The following is an 8,019-nucleotide window of genomic DNA, read 5'->3' on the forward strand; positions in this document are numbered from 1 at the left end:
CAAAGAGCAAGTTCTGTGGGTACCGCTCTGAATAGAGGTCTGCATGGGCAGAACAGAATAGGAAACAAGGACAGTCCAATATATAGTTTAAAGCGCTGGTAGATAGACGATAGACTAGGCATAGAATTAGAGTAAATATTATCCAGTAAACGAACTGTGAATCTCTGAAATACCTTAAAAGAGAGAATAACATGACAGGTAAAGGAACGGCAGTAGAGATTCTGAGCAAAAAATTCCGGATAAATAAATGCGAGATCACAAAAACTTCAGAAAAATGAGAAAAAAGAACCTGGTCACAAAGTGGCAAAGAGAAGGAACGTTTGATGTAAGTTTGTGCGAAGAAATGGAGGGACTAATTAAAAATTACAAACCAAAAGATAAATCTAAGAAAAGAGAGCAAAAAAGAGAACGAGAAATGGAAGTGCTACAACTCTTCAGAACGGAGGGAGAAAGGCTGAGGAGGACAGGTAGAATATTGATTACAAACGAGGAACGCACTAAGGTGCTGGAGAAACAGCCTGTTAGAGAGAGAGAAGGGTACGGTGAGAAGCTGGCTTCGGCTCCGTACCCGGATGCGAAAGAAACAGAAAAACCCCCTCCCTATAATGAGGAAGGAACCCCTAAGCAGTGCCCCCTGCTGATGGGAACAGTAAACATGCAGGGAGAAGTACAAGTTTGGGATAATGAGGAGGCAAAAAAACAATACGAGAAGGAAAAAGCGGCGATATGGAAGGAGATACAGGCAGAAAGGATAAAGATGGAACAGGTACAGAGAGAAATGGAAGAAGGGATTGAACGGATGAAATACTTAAGAGAGGAAAAGGAGTATGAGGAGTATCGGTTATACTATAGAAATAAACAGACTAGAGAAGAACGTGGTTCATCAGGGCAGGAAGAGATGAGGCATTCAAGAAGAGGTGGGAAAAAGATAGGAGATGAGAGTCTTGGAGAAACACAAGAGAGAAGAGAATCAAGCACGAGTAAGGGTCATGAGGAGTCCCTGCCACAGGTGTACAGACACGGACAGAAAGAAAGAGAAGGTGACTCATTGGAGGAGCAAGAGTTAAGTGGAAAGAGAGAGGATGCGAGAATTTGTGGGGAAGAGGTAGGAGGCAGAAACCTAGAAGAGGAGAAGGAGGCAGTAGGGGAGCGACTTGCGGAAGTAGAGAGAGAGCTAGATAAGTTACTGAGAGGCGATTGCCAGAAGAGATGCGAAAAATACTCCAGGGGCCAACCAAGTATTGAATCAGGACAGAAAGGAAGGACTCCACAGGGAGACCGAGGGAAGAGCAGAACCCCGGAGACATTTGTGTGGGAGGCAGTAAAGACATACCCTGAGACAGATGGGGAGTCAGGTGAGGAGGAGAGCCAGGGCAGGTGGGAAGAAGGAGGAAGAATGATGCCATTGTTAGTAAAAGGATCAGGACAAGTGCAGTATATCCCTTGGGGATCCCAGGACCTAGAAGGGCTGAAAAACACTCTGCCCAGTCTACATGAAGGAGCAGGGAAATGGATTAGAGCCTTTGAAGAAGAAACAGCGGGATGATTATTGGCTATGGGAGATTTGAAGGCACTGTTGATAAGGTTGATGGAAACCTCCAAATTTAACGAACTAATGGAAATGGCTGGCATAGTAAACTCGAACGACCCAAGAACTGATGGAGATGGGTTTGACAGAGTGAGGCAGAGGGTATGGCAGGCCCTCAGAAAGCTTTATCCACCCAAAGTGGACCCCAAAGCCTTAAAAGGGGATCCACTGGGAGACACTGAAAACCCAGCAGCCCACGTAGAAAACCAGTTGAAAAGGTGGAGACTGGAGACTGAGCAAGAGGTGGAGAATAGCTTATTTATGACTTCACTGTTCCGACATAGCATTTTGAATGCAATGCCTCCACAAGTAAAATCCAAACCGGAGGAAGTGGTTGGGCTGACGTCAATGACCCCACAAGAATTTAGCGACCATGTAGTCCATGCGGTTGAAAAATACCGGAAAGACAAACGAAGGTTGGCTGAGCAGCAGGAAGAGGTGCAAAGAAAGTTAATACAAATGCAGCTCGAAGAACTCAAAAAGAAGGAAAAAGAGAAAAACAAAAAGATGCTGCCAGCAACCACCAGTTCGAGTACAGCCATCGAACTGGACAAAGCACTGCTATATGGAGGGACCAATCATACTGTAAGACAAGGGCTGGAAAACCCCATGCCAATAATTGTCTTTGGGGGAGCATTCCCACAAATGCCCTATCAGGAACAGACTAAATTCAAACAGCCCAGACAGGACTCGAAGTCCCAAGGAGGGTGACAGAGGAGCTATGGGCAGAGGGAACCAGTGAGGAAACAGGGGGAAAGAGAGGTAGAGAGATTGTGCTGGGAATGTAATCAGCCAGGTCACATGAGAAGAGATTGTCCGTTTACACTATGGCCTGTCACATACCAGCAGGAACCGATAAGGGAACTAAAGTTTAGCCAAGGACCAGCCCCCACAGGCTCAAGTGGACCTGTGAACCCCTATGCGAGGTATTAGGGGTGCCCCGAGAATTTGAATGGGAAGGGACATTACCCAATGATAACAAGGGAGGCAGATGAGGAACCCATTGTTCAGGTTATGTTAGAAGGGCAACTGACACCAATGATGATAGATACTGGAGCCATGTACACTTGTGTACAGCCACAGTATGCCCTTCACCTTCCCATGTCAGGAAAGTTTATTAAGACGGTAGGGTTCTCGGGGAAAACACAGTTGACACAGTGCACGGCTCCAGTGCGGTTGAGAATGGGAAATAAAGGAATTGTTTTGCCGGTGCTAGTATTCAAAGGAACTCCGATTAATTTGTTAGGCAGAGATGCCTTATTGAAATTGGAATTAAAATTAGAATGCACCAGAAATGGGCTGAGTGTGGAAAGAGCAGGGGCTCAATTAATAGTGCAAGAAGACAAGAAGGCTAATGTCTTTTGGATAGGAGACATTGCAGATCAGATTCAGGAAACCTGGGAAAAATGGAAAAAGGGCGTGCAGGCTATATTACCCAGGGCTGTAATGCCCAAATCTGAGCTACATTGAACAGTGATTTTTGACGAGACTCAGAACAGGGAGTTAGAGGAGAGATGGCACCTGGAAGGGGAGGCTGTGATAATTGGAAAGCAAGGGGCAGCTTTACAAGTTAAATGGAACACCTTTTTAGAAAAATGGTACAGGATACCGGAGGCTGCGCCCCACATAACGTTGTTGGTAAATAAGGGATATCAGTCTAAAGACTTAGGACCCTTAGTTAAGAGTGCTGAAACCGTAACAGTGTGGAGGAAAATCACGCCAGAGGTGTGGATATCAGAAGACAACAATTGTATTAAAATAATGGTAAGTGTAGATATGGTAGGGACAGTGAGAGAGGTCGAAATAACTCCCCAACCACACATTCCCTTGCTGGGAAGAGGCCAGCAGAAAGATAAAAGGTTAGATGAGTTGTCGTCTATTCTGTGGTCACAGCATGACACGGACGTAAGGGAAATAAAAACAGCTAGTCCGGTGGAAATAAAGCTGAAAAGGGGAGCAATTCCACCCAGGAGACCACAATACCCTCTAAGACCAGAAGCAGAAGGGGGAATAGTGTCGACAGTGCAGGGGTTGCTTGAAATAGGAGTGCTTAAAAGAACAAACAGTCCATGCAATACCCCGTTGCTGCCAGTCTTAAAAGCAGATAAATCTAAGTGGAGATTGGTGCATGACTTGCGAGCGGTAAATGATGTGGTAGAGGACTGGCCAGCAGTAGTCCCCAACCCACACACGCTTTTGACTAATGTTCCATCAGAAGCAAGTTACTTTTCAGTGATTGATTTGTGTTCTGCTTTCTTCAGCATTCCTCTAGCCGATCAGTGTCAGTATTTGTTTGCCTTTACTTACAGAGGTGCTCAGTATACCCACACCAGAATGCCGCAAGGATTTAAACATTCACCACACATTTTTAATCAGGTATTGAAGGCAGACCTAGAGGGCATGCCATTGGAAAGTACATTGTTACAGTATGTGGATGACCTGTTGATTTGCTCCCACAGTGAGGAACAGTGTGAGCAGGACACTATAACTCTGTTAGAGAAGCTAGTGCACGGAGGACATAAAGTATCCAAAAAGAAACTGCAATTTTGCATGCAGCAAGTGGAATACTTAGGCAGGGTAATATCCAAGGGAGTGAAGGCGACAGCACCAGATCAGATTGAGGCAATAACTAAGGCCCCAAAACCCCAGACTGTAGGGCAGATGATGACGTTTTTGGGAATGGCAGGGTACAGCTCAGATTGGATAGGAGAATATGCTGAGATTGTGGCACCTTTGAGAAAGATCATGAAAGAAGCAGGACATACCAATTTGAAGAACGGCTTACAGTGGAATGGAGAGGCGGAGATAGCTTTCAATACTATTAAGCAGGAACTGCAGTCAGCACCAGCATTGGCTTTGCCTGACTACGAGAAGGTGTTTTATTTGTATGTATCCAACCGACAGGAGGGTTATGTCACAGCGGTTCTAACACAAGAGACAGGCACAGGAAAAGCAAAGCAGCCGATAACATACTACAGTACGAGACTAGATGAGGTGGCTCAGGGGTACCCACCCTGTTATCAGGGATTGGCGGCGCTGTACTATGCATATGAAAAGGCATCATCGGTAACCCTGGGCTATCCTGTGACTCTGTACACACACCACAAAGTAGCAGAATTGCTGGAAAGAGGGAAATTTGTGCTGACGCCAGCCAGGATAGCAGCGTATCAGATGCTATTGACGTTTCCAGATATAACTATACAGAGATGCACTACCAGTAATATAGTCGATTTTGTCCCTTTAGACTATGAAGGAGAACCCCATGATTGTGTAGGGAAGACTATGGCATTTGCCAAATTGAGAGCAGATTTACGGTCAGAACCACTAGAGGATATAGATAAAAAAGTTCTGTTTGTAGATGGCTCTTGTTATAGGGATTATGATGGAAATCACGCAGGGTTCTCAGTAGTGCAGCAGGATCAGTCGAGCTATAAGATTATTAGGATGGAGTCCTGTCCCCAACCGTGTTCTGCCCAACTAGCAGAAATCAAAGCCCTGACAGCTGCGTGTGAAATGATGGAAGGTGAGAAAGTAGACATCTATACTGATTCGGCATATGCTCATGGAGTATGCCATTTGTTCGGGGCAGTGTGGAAGCAGAGAGGTTTTTAAAAAAGTAGCGGAGATCCCATACAACATTGTCAGCAAATTCTAGACTTAATAAAAGCCATAATGAAACCTAAAGCATTGGCTATAGTAAAATGCCAGGCACATAAAAAGGGAAATGATGTAATAACAAAGGGAAATCAAGCTGCGGATGAGGCAGCCAGAAAAGCGTCTGGATGTACATCAGCTGTCATTGCCCCCCAGGTAAGCCTAACTCCAGAACCTGAGGTAGAGGACCTAATTGAAATACAAGGTAAGGCAACTTTGGCAGAACAGACAATGTGGAGAAAAAGGGGGGCCAAGCAGAACCCGGAAGACGGTTTGTTGGTAGCACCCACCCCTCTACTGACGATTCTGATTTCAGAAGTACATGGGATGGACCATTGTGCAAGGGGGGAAGTGATAAAGAAAATAAAGAAGGATGGTTTTTGGTCACCTTATTTACAGGCTTCAGTGGACTTTGTCTTGTCACAGTGCGAGGTATGCGCACAGAATAATGTTCGGAAGGGAATTACAACCCCAATAGGTCTCATTCCTGTACCTGAAGGACCATTTAAACATCTAATGATCGATTACATAAACATGATAAAGACAGTGAGAGGGAAAAGATACATGCTGGTAGTAATTGATCGATTTAGCAGATGGGTGGAGACAGTACCTTCAAGAGATCAAGGGGCAAAGACAGTGGTAAAATTCCTGACAAATGAAGTGATCCCAAGGTTTGGAATACCTACAGAAATTAGCTCAGACAATGGTTCAGCTTTTATCCAGAAAGTGGTCAAACTTGTACTACAGGTGCTGAGGATAAAGCAAAGATTTGGATGTGTATACCACCCTCAGTCGCAGGGCATGGTAAAGAGAATTAATGGAACCCTGAAAGACAAACTAAACAAAATTTATGCAGACACTAAACTTAATTGGGTCGATGCTTTACCGTTAGCATTGATGAGTTACCGCATGCAAACTAATCGAATGACATGCCTGACACCGCATGAGATTGCTGCAGGCTGGGAAGCTATCATACCTGTGATAGGGGTAAGCAAAAATGTTGAATGGATAAACTATATATACTATAATCAACAGAGATTCATCAACTACACCGATGATGCACTGGAGGCCTTAGGGCAACAGCTAGATGCAACTAGCAGGATGGCGTGGCAAAACAGACAGGTACTGGATTGGCTTTTGGCAGAAAAAGGGGGTGTGTGTGTAATGTTTGGAGAACAATGCTGCACTTTCATACTGGACAATACTAGCCCAGAAGGGTCTTTCACCAGAGCAATGAATAAATTAAAGAATCTGCGGGCAGAGGTCAAACAGAATGCAGGATTTGAACATCAGTTCTTTGATTGGTTGAAAAGTAGACTCGGAGGATGGGGAGCATGGATGACTAAAATAGCAATAACTGTCAGTATTATATTGTTGAGCTGTGCGTTTGTGCTGTGCTGTTTTCTTCCTTGTCTCAAATCTCTTGTAGTGAGTGCTGCAACCAAACAATTTCCAATGCTCGTGGCAATTACTGAAGCAAGCTTAGTGGAGAAAGAAACACCGAAAATGCATCGTTACAGCCTACAACACCTGCAGGATGAACAAGAGCAAAACAACAGTGTGGGAGTAGATTGTAAGGGCTGATGAGTCTTTTTCCCTGTCTAAGATACAGAGGGACAGGTTTTTGGCTCAGCAGGCCAGGGTAACAGGGAGAGAATACTTTGAGGTCTTGGCGCAGAAAATTATAGTTTAACCCGAGATTTGGGAAAAAGTGCTTGAGTTTATTGGGGCTTTTATGCGCGGACTCTTAGTCTTCTTTCTCTGTGTGAGACCCTCTGGGTCTCAAAGGGGGGATATATTGGAGTATAAAAGTATAAATTTTGCTGTGTAACCAAAACTATGAAGTCAGTTTTGAAACTTGTTATTTGATATGCATGTACTCAATTTAGTAGGAGAATGAAATCTTAAGAATGTAGAAGACAATGGTGTGTTAATGAGAGGTAGCTAAGAGATGTAGATTAGAACATGATTAAGTCAATTGGTAGAAACAATGGTGGCAAGATGTACGTGTGGTACGTGTGATACGCAACTATAGACCGATTACATATGCTAATGCAACTGGACCAGGAGATTGCTATAAAAAATGCTGTGTCCGAGGATCGGTGGGCAATCAGCAACTAGCTCAATGGCTATCTCAGCTTTGATTTGCAAATTAAAGTTTAACCCTTCTTGAAGAACCTTCTGCGTCTCTTGGTCATTTGTGGGGCACGAGAAACCACAACACTAGCCAGTGCCCTGGGACCTCCCCTGTAGCTAGAGAGACAATGAAGGTATTGGTCAAGGCTCCAGCAACCTCTTCTCTTGCCTCCTTCTATAACCTGGGGTATATTCCATCAGGCCCTGGACTTATCCACCTAATGTTCTTTCAGAGACCGAACACTGCCTGCCCTTCCCCCATCTCAAAAAGCTCCAGCATATTACCACACTCTATGCTGATCTCACAATCCTCCAAATACCAACACACCATTTGGACCTCTCCCACATCCTCCTCCTCCAAGCATGTCCCTACCCCCCTCCCCCCGAATGGTCCTACTTACCCCCCCAGTTATCCCCTTGCTCCCAACAGGGAATGTGGATCTGTCAGTTAATGGTAGGGGTCCATGGCATAAGAAAGGTTTGGAACCACTGAATCTTGAGTATGTTTGGATTGTGATCTGTGGGTATTCAAGGAATGAAAGGAGAGGGGGATAGTGTGGGATGTTGGTGCTGGGGTAGGCATTAAATGTGCAGTAGGTAGTCTGTCTGATCACTGACTGTCTTGCTCAGCCCAGAATGTC

The sequence above is a fragment of the Hemitrygon akajei genome, chromosome 25, assembly GCF_048418815.1.
Source record: "Hemitrygon akajei chromosome 25, sHemAka1.3, whole genome shotgun sequence".
Taxonomy (NCBI): domain Eukaryota; kingdom Metazoa; phylum Chordata; class Chondrichthyes; order Myliobatiformes; family Dasyatidae; genus Hemitrygon; species Hemitrygon akajei.